This window comes from Odocoileus virginianus, chromosome 6 (genome assembly GCF_023699985.2).
Source record: "Odocoileus virginianus isolate 20LAN1187 ecotype Illinois chromosome 6, Ovbor_1.2, whole genome shotgun sequence".
In the NCBI taxonomy this organism is placed as follows: Eukaryota; Metazoa; Chordata; class Mammalia; order Artiodactyla; family Cervidae; genus Odocoileus; species Odocoileus virginianus.
In genome coordinates, this window is record NC_069679.1 from 87,378,546 (window position 1) to 87,393,943 (window position 15,398).

At 43.8% G+C, this 15,398-nt stretch overlaps 1 protein-coding gene across 8 annotated transcripts in view; it reads right to left on the minus strand.

The window, feature by feature from the left end:
- The window catches only part of FOXN3 (forkhead box N3), a 435,192-nt gene that overhangs the window by 341,231 nt on the left and 78,563 nt on the right, over positions 1–15,398 (minus strand). Inside the window, exon 1 of one of the 8 annotated variants that reach the window (XM_070469774.1) lies at positions 731–754. The exons of the other annotated variants lie outside the window; for them this stretch is intronic. The gene's annotated coding sequence lies outside the window, so the exon portion shown is untranslated. Of the gene's footprint in view, positions 1–730; positions 755–15,398 lie in introns of those variants that run through there. 8 annotated transcript variants of the gene reach the window in all.

Here is a 15,398-nt window from a genome sequence, read left to right on the forward strand (position 1 = left end):
CACATCCAGAATGACAGAATTTTTTCAGAGCTTGGAGATTCTGTGACTTTGAAGTCACAGATTGAAATGAATGACCAAGTTCTCCACCACTTTGATTTTTCCCAAAGTATACTTCTGCTCGAATACAAGTGTGTTCAGTTGCTCAGCTGTGTCTGACTCTCTGCGACCCCAGGGACTGTAGTCTGCCAGGCTCCTCTGTCCCTGGAGCTCCCCAGACAAGAGTACGGGAGTGGGCTGCCATTTCCTCCTCCAGGGGATCTTCCGACCCAGGGACGAAACCCATGTCTTCTGCACTGCAGGCGGATTTTTTACTACTGAGTCATCAGGGGAGCCCCACACACGCCATCCCCAAAGTGCACTCCTGGCCACAGCAGGCCTGGAGGCATTCTTGAGCGTCCAGAGAGCCCCTCAACTCACATTCTGATCACTCTTGGGGACAGGGCTCTCAGAACACCTGCCTGGATTATAATTCACATTATAAATCACATGCACTCAGGAGTCCAGAAGCCTAAAGGTCCTAGCCCTAAGTTAACCCAGGCTTCATGAGGTTTGTGGTCCTCATATCAACAGTGCAGATCCACTAGAGGCAAAAAAGGGCAGTACGCTGCTTTCAGAAAACAGCAAACCCCTGTTCTCAGCCAGCTGCCTACAGTGTCCATAGAACAAACAACTGTGTTTGCATCGCTCCAGAGCAGAGCAGGAAGACGTTCTGAGGAGGGGCACTGCTCACCTAACCAGCTGTGTGCGCTCTCGAGAGGAGGAAAGGCGTCTCCTCTACCCTCTTCGGTTCTGTGCCTGGAACCTGCGAATTAAACTGATAAAGGACTGATTAACAGAAGAACGAACATACAAATTGTACTTGAGGCTAATATTTTTACATGGAACAGGTGACTTCACAGAAAGAAATGACACCCAAAGAATCAGTTAGACCCAGGGGTTTATACACTTTTAACAAAGAGTGATAAAACTATAGAGATGTGAGATAGTAAAGGAAAAAGGGGTTAAGGGGAAAGTGATTTGGAAGTATATGGGGGAAACAAACGAGAGAGAAGGGTTATTCTAGTAAAAAGGCATCTCTGTGCAGACCCATCTCGGTTTCAGCTCCCCTCCTCCAGCGATAAGAACGTTCCCCTCTTCCTGGTAGAGTGGGACACCCTTCTCACAGGAAGCCCAGGCTCCGCTTGTAAGTGGAGAAGGGAAGGGCCGAGCGCCCTCCCTGAAGCCGCCGCTTCTCAGGTGCCTTCAGCTTCGATTGATAAGCAGGCCGAAGCGGCAGGCTCGGGGGTGGCATGTCCTGACCCCCTCAGGACGGGGTAGCAAGGCCTGCCAGGAGGCTTGGGGACTGACTCTCGCGTGGCAAAAGTGATAAGCGTGACGTACAAGATGCTAGGCAGTCTCGGCTTCCTAAAGCCCGACCTCCCAAAGGCAGCTTCCACGGCACTGAGCCCTGTCTCCAGGGCTACCGTTTTTGAGTTTGTTTGGTTTTGATCTCAAAATCGTAAAGTACTGTCACACCAGCCATAACAGTCTCTTTCCCTTTCTTTCTTTCTCTCTGACACACACACACACACACACACACACACACACACCGTTCCCGACACTAACAGAAAAGTTGATTGAATTTCCAGATGAACTAGAAGGGAAGGGGACACAGCTCCATCTTTTTTTTCCAGGATGCCAGAGGCTCATGTGAAAGCGCGGCTGGAAAACCAGGTGAAGATGCTGATAATGGGAAACAAGATGCTAAGGAGGCAAGCCGGAAGGGAGGAGAAGGCGCTAGGGAAACGGAAAGAGGTGAGTGAGAGCAGAGGATGGGGACGGGAGAGGCTGTCTACAGCCAAGCGAGCAGGCCTCGCCGCCAGCGCGCAGACCAGCGCGGCCAGGACTCCGGAACAGCGCTGCCCCCGTGGGGCTTTTCTGCCGCAGGTCAGAGCGAGCCGGCGAGTGTCAGTGCGTTTTGCCCTTGGCCCTCGGCATCAATCAGACTTGAGACCTCAGCGTCTGCCGTCGTAAACTCAGGCCTCTCCTCACCTCCTTCCTGGGGTGAACCTCTGCGTAAGTCATATGCCAAGACAACAGCAACATTACCTCCATTAAGTGCAATTAAATTGCCAAGGAACGTTCCTCATCACAAGGTCTTAGAGCCGAGCGTCTTAGACCTTAGAAAGGACATCGTCAGCTGGAACCCGGCCTCACTACAGAAACTGAGGCCCCGAGAAGTCGGCCAAGGTCGCACAAGTTGTCGGGAGCAGAGCGTGTTGTCACTCTCCACTCCCACACTGCCTAGCACACTACAGTTAATTTTAGTTCATCACACATTTGGCTCGTGCTTTCGAGGAATTTTATCGTCCCCACTCCATCTGTGCGTTCTGCCATTCTACGAGCTTCACTTGATTCAGTGCCTCCCCTCCATCTCTCCGTAGCACTCTCCTTAAAAGAAGAGGGGGTCCAAGAGTTTAAACTGATCGTCATCTGTTTGTCATTTCAACAGCACAGAGATGGCAAAACATTCGCAACTGAGCGTGTTCCATATTATTCTGCAGGGCGAGTTCTAGACAGAAAACCTGCTTTGGACAAGGGCAGAAAATCATTTCTTCCCAAGACTTAGGGCACTAAGAATAAGGTCACCGCTGTTGACATATGGCATACACTGTCCCTGAGGAAGGCATGAAGCGTTACTTTTCACGAGTGTTTCAAATACAGGGAAGACCATTTTGGTGGAAACCCGCCAGCCAGCAGGTATTCAAAGATGCGTAACTTAAAATAACACACGTAACGAAGAGTTAAAGGCTTGGCTTTTAGAAGGACCAGTCACGAATGCTGACGCCCCGAAACACTCCTCCGGCCCTTCGTGCCCAAGGACTGTTTAAGGAGCCATGACTGTGACGGCGTGGTCGCCTCTGGGATTCAGGAGCACGCGTGCCCCTTCCCTCTGCCAGGGCATCGGTCAAAAGCCACACCACTCGAAATGGCTGCAGGGACTTCAAAATGCCATCAGGTGTGGGCAGAGACAAAAAATAACACCCAGCTTTCAAACTGTCCAGATTAAGCACCCAAATTATCACAGAAGAGTAGTTATTTCCCCCACAAGTCGTGCCTATCAGGGAAGCAGAGAGCATCACTGCTGGTGAAGCACCTACGCACAGGGCTTTTTATTTGTGTGCAGATACTGAACGTACAGAGATGGCTATCTGCGCAGATAAATACTTCAGGGACTTTGAGCTTTAGAAAAATGGGATCTGGCTAAAGTTTCTCCTCTCTCCGATGCTTTAATCTTTTATATCCGCACACAGGCCAGATGGAAATGGAAGCTTCTGCTCCTCTAAGGTGCAGCAGTAAATAAAGTAAATGAAATTACAGGATGAACACACACTTAGTATTCTACATGCAGTAACTTGTCTTTCTGCTGTCATAGAAGTTCTGACTTCTGTAATTAAGGTGGCACTTAGGAATCTGGTGGCTCAGTAGTAAAGGATCCGCCTGCCAATGCAGGAGACATGGGTTCGATCCCTGGGTCGGGAAGAACCCCTGGAGAAGGAAACAGCAACCCACTCCAGTGCTCTTGCCTGGGAAATCCCATGGATGGGGGAGCCTCGTGGGCTATAGTCCATGGGGGTCAAAAAGTGTTGGACGTGACTTAGCGACTGAACAACACAACAACAGGAGTCAAGAAAACGCAACGGTACTCGACGGCCATCCAGCGCGTTCCGAGCTCTGGGACAGACACTGGGTCAGCCTAGCAGTGTGTGCCCAGCAAAGCACACATCCCGGCCCAGGGTCCCCGTTCACAGGATCAGTCCCGAACTGCTCACCCTGACCTGTCCACGCACCTCACCTGCCTTCTCCCACACTCTCCCCAGCACTGACTTTACCCCTTGCCCCCCGTCTGAGCTGCCTCTCTGGGATCGGTCACCTTTGGTCATCTTCTTGCCCACCCAGCCTTTCCTGAAGCACAGCTGCCGTCCCGACTCTCCAGGTGAGCCGTCAGGGGAGCTCCCCCCACCCACGTGAGGACCGGGGCCTCACCTAGCACATGCCCAACCAAACAGGCGAGCATGCTACACTCCCTGGGCAGGGCACGACTCCAGCCCTGTAGAAGGTTAAAGAGATGGATGCCATATCCCAAGGCTTCCAGAAGTTTACAATTTCAGTAGGAGTACAGATGTAACCACTATGTCAATGCAGTGGAATAGAGGAGCCCAGAAAAAACAAAATGAAGGCCAACCAGCAAAAGCATCACCAGGAAGATGACCCTGCATGAGCAGATTTTAGACAGATGCAGGGCATTTCAGAGAGGAAAAAAGCATTCATTCACCCATTCATTTGTTCAACAAACCCTGCTCTGTATTCTCCACGTATAAAGGTTTAGGGTTCTCTAGCTAATTCATAGATAAATATGCCACGGAGCTTCCAGGAGATGGTACACACACCAACATCTCGCACGCTTAGTTGGTCATGACGAGGGCTGAAAGAGCGATTGTAGAAGCCCTGGCTTCCCTGGAAACTGTCATCTCCTTTCCACGGCCCTTGCCGTTACTAAGATCAACAGAGGTGCTTCCAGGTGTTCCACAGATGAGCAGAAGATGACCCATGTGTATTGGCCCATAGGTTGTTTATTTCTTCACTGAACTCTGAGACCTGTTAGCTAGAAAGCCTGCTGATGCCAGACTCAAATTTGTACATATCCAATTATTTTAAAAATAGCCCAGACAAGCAGATTTTCAGTCATTTAGAAACAACCTGCTTTGCATACCCACAGAACTACACCCAGCCTGTGCCCGAGTCTTGTGGTTGTAAGACCCTAAGCCGTCGGCGCCCTTTGGAGCTCAGGCACCCAGACACTCCCCAGCACACAGCTGGGTGACGTCACCTAGACACAGCAAACCCTGTCTCCCATTATGCTCTCCCCTGGAACTTCCACGTCCTCCTTCTCTTCCGCGGACCTACCCCAGCCCTCCAGCTGGAGTCCCCAGAAGGACCCCTGCCCTGGGCCATCTCCCCTCCGCTCCATGCAAACCTGCCCAGGAACTGCCCAGCAGAGCGCGCGTGCACCGCTGCACGTCAGGGTCAGGTTTTTCTCCTTGATGAGCCCTCCGATCACGGGGACGATCCCCTCCAGGCTGCCATGTGTATTACACACCACCGTGCTCTTCGAGCCTGGGCCAACTGGAGGAAGGGTACGTACCTAACCCAAGCTACACATGCCAGTTTATCTCTCTTGGGAATATAGAACCAGGATTCAGAGAATAGGAAACAGCAAGTTACGCACCGAAGCTTCCTTAAAATACGTTCCCCCCCACTCCAAGAACAATGAAGTTTGTTTAAAGGGGTCTCTGTTACTTGTAGTGAAACTTGGCTAGATAACTCAGGAACAAAAGAGCCCCACACGGGGCAAGACGAGTTTTAACCACTGACAATCAGGGAAGACGTCACGTAAGAAGAGGAACGGGAATCAGGCCTCAAAGAATGAGTTCTTCCTCACAAGCACTCATCCCCAGGCAGGCGAACAAGCGTGGAACCTGCTCAAAGGGAAGGGGGACCAAGCCGGAGGCAACTGTGAAGTCAGAGGCGCGGGAAAGAACGAGGTCAGACAGGTAGGCTGCAGCCAACTGCAAATGCCCGTGACGCTCAGGTGCTGAGCCAGAGGAGGCCAGTTCATCTGAAGGAAAACCAGGTTTTTCACTTCCCTGAAATTCTGAAGCTGTGCTACATGCTGAGAGTAAAGTCCTGGAGTGAAGTTGAAGCGACGTGTTTCTATTCACTCTGCCTCCTTGACCTTCACCTCTACCTTCTACCTCCTTTACCTAAGCTATGAACTATGAAGAGAGGATTGTGAAGATGAATGTAAAGGCAGCTGGCTTCCAGAACTACCAATATCCCACCATCTGTGAGCAAGGAGACCCCATCATAGGCAATGAAGATCTGATGAAGCTGTCTGAGCAAGGCAGAAACTAGGACTGTGATACCCTAGGAAGTTTTGGGCAAAGATGTTGAAGATAGTTTGGAGGAGCAGGGCCTAGAGCCAGAAGGTCGGGGATAAAAGGATAAAGCTCATCCTGGGATGAGGCCAGTAGGAATGGCGAGACTGCAGCCCACAGTCCCTCAAGGAGAAGCAGAAGGCTGAGACTAACTAGGGGCAGGGTGGGGCAGTCACGATCGGTTGGTAGGGGTCAACCCAAGGTGGGTTTAAGAACCTCGAGCCAGAGATAAAACTTTAAAGAGTTAGGGAAAGAGGACAGTTTGCTTCTAATAAGAGGAGAAGGGAATCTAATAGAATAATCCTCTTCCAAATAACAAATACTGAACTTTAGATTTAAAACACAAACAAAAGAAAATACTACCTAAAGGCATTAGGAGTCACAAAAGTGGCAAAAACTATCTACACGTGCATGAAGGAAAAGGAAATAGACGGGATTTTTGTTTCTTAAGACTAGTACACACCAACTTCCATGATAGATCAGTTGGTAAAGAATCTGCCTGCAATGCAGGAGATGCCAGTTCGATCTCTGGGTCAGGAAGATCCACTGGAGAAAGCTGAGATGTGGCTCAGCTGGCAAAGAATCCGCCTGCAATGCGGAAGACCTGGGTTAGATCCCTGGGTTGGAAAGATCCCCTGGAGAAGGAAAAGGCTACCCACTCCAGTATTCTGGCTTGGAGAATCCCATGGACTATACCCATGGAGTTGCAAAGAGTTGGACGTGACTGAGCGACTTTCGCTTTCACTTTTCACGTACACACCAACTTCACTAGTCAGTGCTGCATAAGGCACTTAGAACTTGGATAGAAAACCCTCCAGGTGTTACCAGCTTAAGGAACCGGAAGACAGCCTGAGGCATCCGCAGCAGTAATCAAGTGAGGAGTGAAATTCCAGAAAAGGAGAATCTGAGAAGGAGAAGTCCCACTTTCTGTGTTAAAAACTGTGCCCAAGTCTGTGGCTGTATGTGTGTGAGGAAGACTGCAAGCTTCAATCCAAGGTTAAGAGAACTGAGAAGATTTAGCTGCTGCCCAACAAAAGAAAGACAGGGCTTGGAATCAGACTTAGTTCAGGACAACTCCCTGATGAAAGAAAACAAAACAATCAACAGTGTTCAAGAATAATAGAATCCAGAGCATCTAAAATGTATCATCCACAACATCCAGCTCAAAATCCAAAATGAGTACACATATAAAGCAACAATAAAATATTACCTATACTCAAGAGAAATGTCAAAAGCAATCAAAAAGGCGGATCCCAATTCCAGATTTTGGAATTACAAAGGTTTTAAAGGCCTATTCAAACTATGCACATGATATTTTAACACAAAAATGAGCATAAACAAAATATGCTCATAATGAACAAGAACCAAATAGAACCAAATGAAGAAAAATCTAAAATTAAAAAGTCTCCTGAATAGTCTTAAGAGCAAAATGGAAAGAAGAAAAGATATGAACTTGAAGACAATATATTTTAGTCTATAAAACAGAGAAGTAAAGACTGGAAAAAATTAGAGTCTTGAGGACCTATAAGACTGCCTTCTATTTCTCTATCTACCAATGTCATGTATAGCAATTAAAGTCTGAGAAGAAGAGGAGAGAAGGATGGAAGAGAAAGAATGAGAAACAAAATATTTAAACACTCTAAATTTCCCAATTTGTTTAAAGGCCTAAATTTTCACATTTAAGAAGGTCAGTAAATACCAAACAAGATATAGAAAGCCAAACCACACCTAGGCACATGACAGTTGAACTCCTGGAGGAAAAAAATAAAATAAAAAACAGAGACAACATGAAGAACGTACCCAGATGGGCATATAACACAACAGGCAGAGAGGACCTGCCTAACAGATTGAGGGAGACAGAGATGAGAGCAGACTGCTCATCAGAGACAACGCAAGTCAGAAGACAGTGGAGCCGTATCTTTGAAGAGCTGAAATGAAAAAACTGTCAAATTAGAATTTTAAATCCAATGAAAACAGCTTTCAAAAACAAAGTGATACACAGACGTTTTTCAGACATATGAGAGGTAAAAGAACTCATCACCAGAAGATCTGCACCTTAAGAAATTTTATAGGAAGTCGTTCAGGAGGAAGGAAAGTGATACCAGGTAAAAATTCAGATATACACAAAACAATAAAAACACCAGAAATGATAACTGTGCAGGTTAACATAAAAACCTGTTCTTCTTATCATTTAAATCCCTTTAAAATGCAACTGATTATCTAAAGCAAAAATAATAACAATGAGTGATAAAGTTGACGACAAACATAGAAATAAAACTTATGACAACAATAGCATAAAGACCAGGAGAAAAGAAATAGTAATGTACTCTTCTAGCATTCTTATACGATATACTAATTAGTACACTGTCACTCGAAGGTAGACCGCTGTAAGCTAAAGATGTATAATACAAATATATACTGCCAATAAAGCATCCAACGCAATAATACAACTCACTGTAAATATAAAGTCATTAAAGTGAAAGGATGAAAGGAGATATACCACACTAATATTAATCTAAATAAAGTTGGAATGACTCTATTACTATCAGGCCAAGTATTTCTAATTAAGTAATGGGTAATTTCATAATGATAAAGGAGCCAATTAATCAAGAGATCATAACAACCCTTGATGTTTAGACATCTAATTACAGAATTTTTAAGTGCATGAAAAAAGCAATAGAACTGCAAGGAAACATAGGTAAATCCACAGTGATAGTCTAAGATCTCAAAACTAATAGAACAAATAAATAGGAAATCAGTAAGGATAGAAGATTTGAACACTATCAACAAAACTGATCTAATGTCAAGAATACTACACCGGACAACAGAACACCACACACTCAAGTGCACATGAAACACTGACCAAGGACGATCGCATCCTGAGCTGTGAAACGTATCAAAATGTGAAAAGGACTAATGTCAAACAAATATGTTCCCTATCCATAATGGAATTAAATTAGAAATTAATAACAATGAAATTTGGAAATTTTTTAAATATTGTAATTGAAAAATAGCACATCTCTAAATAACCCATAAAACAAAGAAGAAATCAAAAGAAAAATCAGAAAGTATTTTAAACCGAATGAAAGTGAAAAAAAAAAATTCCAATTTGTGGGGCACTGCTAATGTAGACTTAGAAGAAAGTTTAAAACACTAAATGCCTATGTTAAAAAAGAAAAAATCACAAATTAATAACTTTAGTACCTTCCATCTTAAGAAACTAGGGAGGAAAAAAAAGGTAGATGAAACCAAAGCAAGCAGAAGAAAGGAAATAATAGACTCAAAAATAAATATAATAGAAAACAAAAAGTAGAGGGAATAAATCAATGAAATTAAGAGCTAGCTCTCTGAGGTCAATAAAACTAATAAATCTCTAATTAATATTGCCAGGTAAATGGGAGAGGAAGAAAAAATTGCAAAAGTCAGGAATGAGAATTGTAATATCACTACAGCTTATATGTAATGGGCATTATGAACAACTTTATGCCAATAAATTCAATAATTTAAATTAAGTTGACAAGTTCTATGAAACACACAAATTAACAAAAATCAATAGGAAAAACAATCTGAATAAGCTTACATTTATTAGAGAAACTGAACTTTCAGGGAAAGATATCTTCCATGAAAAAGACTCCAGGTCCAAATGATTTCAGTGATGAATTCTACCACACATTTCAGGAAAAAATGATACCAATTCCTCACAAATACTTCCAGGAAACTGAAGAAGACAGAATGCTTTCCACTGTATTCTATGAGATGAGGATCACTACAAAACCAAAACCAGGGCAAAGAAATACAATAAAAAAAAACTAAACATCAAGAGCCATCAGGAACATACACGCAAAAATCCTTGACAAAAACGTCTAACAAGACTCCCCTGGTGAGCTCAGTGGCAAAGAATCCGCCTGCCAATGCAGGAGGCGAGAGTCTGATCCCTGGTGCAGGATGATCCCACGTGCCGCAGAGCAGCCGAGCCCATGGGCCACGGACACTGAGTCTGTGCTTCAGACCCCGGGAGCCGCAGCCGCTGAGCCCACTGCCACCAGGCCTGGAGCCCGCGCTGCACGGACAGGCCACCCTGGAGAGGCCCACTCAGCACAGCCAGAGAGAAACCTGCGCGGCAGCGAAGGCCCAGCACGGCCGACAACATGCTGCTGACAGACAGTTAATGCTCACCAAGCTAAATCCAGTGAGAACGCATCACTCACTCACACACACACACACACAACAACTGGGGCTGACTCCAGGGATGCAGGGTTGAAATAACGTTGGAAAAACCAATCAGCATCATTCACCATGTGCTGTTCTGTGCTTAGTCGCTCAGTCATGTCCAACTCTCGGCGACCCCGTGGGCTGTAGCCAGCCAGGCTCCTCTGTCCAAGGGATTCTCCAGGCAAGAACACTGGAGTGGGTTGCCATTTCCTCCTCCAGGGAATCTTCCCCACCCAGGTCTCCTGCATTGCAGGCAGACTCTTTACCATCTGAGCCACCAGGAAAGTCTAATTCACCATAGTAACAACTAAAAAAGTCATATGATCATTTCAGTAAACATTTGAGAAAATCCAATAGCTTTTCTTGGTAAAAATCAGCAAACAAGGAATAGAAAGGAACTTCATCAATCTAATTAAGAACACAATTTAAAAAAAAATCCCATAGCTACCATCATACATAAAGATGCAAGACTAAATTCTTTGCTCCTAAGATGAGGAACAGGCAAGATTTTCTGTTCTCATCACTTCTATTTAATATTTTATTGTAGGTTCTAATCAGAACTTTCAGACAAGAAAAGGCATTCAGATGAGAAAGGACATAGTAAAATTGTATTTGCAGATGATGTGATCATCTTTGTACAAAATCTCAAACAATCTGCAAAAAAGATGCTAGAACTAGTGAGTTCAGCAAGGTTGAAGAATACAACATCAGTATACAAAAACAGCTGTATTTCTATATCTTGGCTCACCATCAGAATTGAAAAGACAATTTACAATAAGATATAAACATTAAAATACTGAAGGATAAATCTGACAAAAGATATGCAAGACCTGTATGCTAAGAACCACAAAAAACTACTGAGAGAAATTAAGGGCCTAAATAAATGGTGAGATATACCATGTTCATGGATTTGAAGTCTAAATTCATTAAAATATTAATTCTCTCCAAATTAATCTGAAGATTCAACATAAGCTCAATCAAAATCCCATCACTATTTTGGTAACAGCTGCCAAGATGATTAACAGTTTATGTGTGAGTACAAAGGACCCAGAATAGCCAAAACAACTTTCAAAAAGAAATGAATAGGGAGGAACTGCACTGCATAACCCTAAGATGTATTATAAAGCTACAATAATCAAGACAGTGTGTACTAGCATTAAGATAGACAAACAGATCAATGGAACAAACTACAGAGTCCAGAAACAGACTCATACATGTTTGGTCAACTGATTTTAAACAAAGGTACAAAAGTAATTCAGTGAGAAAAGAAAGTTTCTTCAAGAAATGGTTCTGGAACAGTTTGAAATCCATATAGTTAAAAATGAATTTCAGTACATACCTTGTAACATATACAAAAATTAATTGAAAATGGATCACAGAAATGAATACAAAACTATAAAACTTTTAGAGAAAAGCATAAGGGAAAACCTCTGTGAATCTCATGTTAAGCAAATACCTCTTAGTTATAACACTAAAAGTGCCATCCATTAAAGAAAAAATTGATAAACTGGACTTCAAAATTAAGAATGTCTGCTCTTTGAAAGACACAATTAAGAGAATGAAAATGTAAGTTATAGATTGTAATTAATTATTGGCATATCAATTCAGTCGCTCAGTCGTGTCTGACTCTTTGCAACCCCATGAACTGCAGCTCACCAGGCCTCCCTGTGCATCACCTACCCCCAGAGCTTGTTCAAACTCATGTCCATCAAGCTGGTGATGCCATCCAACCATCTCATCCTCTGTCGTCCCCTTCTCCTCCTGCCTTCAATCTTTCCCAGCATCAGGGTCTTTTCCCAGGAGTCAGTTCTTCACATCAGGTGGCCAAAGTATTGGAGTTTCAGCTTCAGCATCAGTCCTTCCAATGAATATTAAGGACTGATTTCCTTTATCATATCTGATCAAAAAAACCTGTATCTAAAATATATTTTAAAACTCTCAAAACTCAATAATGAGTAAATGATCAACCTGAAAATACACTGGGCAAAAGACCTCAACAGGCACTTCACTAAAGAACCTTCCCTTGTAGCTCAGTTGGAAAGCATCTGCCCACAATGTGGGAGACCTGGGTTCAATTCCTGGGTTGGGAAGATCCCCTGGAGAAGGAAATGGCAACCCACTCCAGTATTCTTGCCTGGAGAATCCCACATAAGTCGGACATGACTTATCACTACCTTTCTTTTTCTTTCTCACTAAAGAAGATATATTTATGGCAAATAAGAACATGGAAAGATGGTCAATAACATAAGTCAGCACAGAAATGCAAATTAAATCTATAACGAGAAACCACCACTACATAACTGTTAGAATGGCTAAAATTTGTAAAGACCAGACCAAATTTTGGCAAGGATGTGAAGCAACTAGAACTCTCATATACCATTGGTGGGAATGTAAAATGGTACAAATACTTTGGGAAACATTCTGGCAGTTTCTTAAAAATTAAACATACACCTACCATACAATCCAGGCATTTCACTCTTAGGCATTAACCCAAGAGAAATGAAAGCATACGACCATACAGAGATCTGCACACAAATATTAAGAGCAGTTGTATTTCTGATAGCCAAAAACTGGAAACACTCAAATGTCTATCAGAAAGTGAAAGGAAAAATAAATTGCGGTATGTTCTTTCAAAGAAATATAACTCAGCAGTAAAGAGACACAAGTGTTCACAGACACTACAACATGGGTGAACATAAAATAATTATACTGAATGAAAGAAGCTAGACACACCTCCTTACACTACGCTACACACTCACACTAAACACATCTTCACACTATGTGCCTCCATTTATATAAAATTCTAGGCAGTGCGCCCGTAGTGACGGAAGGCAGATTAAAGTTCACTCGCCTACTTGAAGGAGGGGAGGGATGAAAGGAGAGATTACACAGTGGAAAGAAGCTTTGGCAGGTGACCAACACCTTCCTTACCTTGATTGTTAGATGGATTCACAGGTGAATATGTCTGTCAAAGCTTACCAAATGGCACATTTTGAATACATACAGTGTACTATGCATCAGTGATACCTCAGTAAAGGTAATTTCTGGAAAGATTGCCTAATATGTTAAGACAAGCTCCCTAATGCTTTTGACCAGTGTGTTTCTATAGTAAAAAAGGAATGAAAGCCCGGGTTCTTACGTAACCCACAGGGCGTGCACACATGCTCAGTCACTCAGTTGCGGCCAACTCTGTGTGACTCCAAGGACTGCAGCCCACCAGGCTCCTCTGTCCATGGGCTTCTCCAGGAAGAATACTGGACTGGGTTGCCGTTTCCTCCTCAAGAGGATCCTCCCCACCCAGGGATAGAACTCACATCTCCTGCGTCACCTGCATTGGCAGGCAGACTCTTTACCACCATGCCACCTGGGAAGCCCATAACCCATAGTAGCCAGACACAAAAACCTAATTTCTTTAAGTCTCAGGTAAAAATTTATACACATACAACAACAACAAAAAAAAAAACCGGTACACAAGTTACTGCCTAGTCCATAAATAATTTGTGTTTGTTTGAATATAAGCAGAATGTTCAACAAAAACTACTAGTCAGATTGTATAACACTGTCCCCTCCCCCTACAAATCTTCAGGTGAAACAGGCACCTTACGAAGATGCGCCCTGTTTACTTTACGGCATTGCTTACCGTGGCACACAACGAAAGGAGAATTTTAAAACTTTGGCGGCACTGTTGTGAGTCTAGAGGCTTTGATTGCCTTCTTGTAGTGTTTCTCTCCCTCCACCGTTCCTCTTTTTCTAACTTGTAATCACTGGGAAACAAGGGCAGAAAATATACTTGCCAATGTCAGACACCATTGTCCTCTTTAAAGGAAGTCACACCTAAGAATTCCAAATGTTTGTCACTTAATCAATTTGAAAGAAAGGAAACTGCATTAGACTTTGCAATTTGCAAAGGAAGGTAAACTGCATTTACCCAGGAAGGGGACACTTTGGGTTCTAATTCACTGAACTTTCTAGCTATTCCAGAACATCTTTTTCTGTTGTTCACTTTCTCCTGGATTAGACAATGCCTCCAGATGATAATTATGGACTTCAGGTTTCATTACACAGTCCAGTGGCTGTTGAGAAAGTTGGAGAAGAATCTGCAGTGAAGTGGCCCTCTGCCCCAGTCTCCCGTCTATAGGCGCATCTGTCTGCCGTGGTCTCCTGAGTGCTTGCAAAACTTTGGTTAGAACGTGCAATGAATGAATATGATGAGTTGAGCTCCTTTTTTTATTTTTTATTTTTTTATTTTTTACTCTCTCCTTTTTTTAAATGATAAACAATTTGTAATTTCACTATACTTCTTAGGTGAGTGATTTAAAATAAACATGTCATTTTCTCTAGAATTAAGAAAATGATCAAAAATTATTTTTTGGAATAATACAGAGTTAAACTCATCTCAGCGAGTTCAGCTGTGGCCAGGTGGACCTCAGCTTGCCAGAGAAGAAGCCGTCAGAAAGATGGCTATTGTTGTTGTTTAGTCACTAAGTCGTGTCTAACTGTTTTGCGACCCTGTGGACTGTAGCCCGCCAGGCTCCTCTGTCCATGGGATTCTCCAGGCAACAGTACTGGAGGGGGTTGCCACTTCCTCTTCCAGAGGATCTTTCTGACCCAGAGATCTAACCCACGGCTCCTGAGGCCTCTTCATCGGCAGGCAGATTATGTACCACTGGGCCACCTGGGAAGTCCCATCAATCACGTGGGATCTTGTTAAAATGCAGATTCTGATTCAGTAGGTCTGGGCTGGAGCCTAAGAGGCTGCATTTCTTTTTTTTTTTAAATACCTGAAACATTTTGTATTGGGGCATGTGTGTGCTTAGTCTCTCGGTCGTGTCTGACTCTTGGGACCCCACAGACTAGCCTGCCAGGTTCCTCTGTCCGTGGGATTCTCCAGGCAAGAACACTGGAGTGGGTTGCTGTTTAGCCAATTAATAATGTTGTGATAGTTTCAGGTGAACGGTGAACGGACTCAGCCAGACATAATCATGTATCTACTCTCCCTCAAACCCTCTTCCATCCGGGCTGGCACATGTAACATTGAGCAGAGTTCCTTGTTCTATACAATAGGTTTTTGTTGGTTTACCATATTAAATAGAGCAGAGTGTACATGACCTTCCCAAAGTCCTTAACTGTCCCCTCACGCTGGCAACCGTGAGTTCGCTTTCTAAGTCTGTGGGTCTCCTGTTTTGTAAGTAAGTTCACTTGTATCAT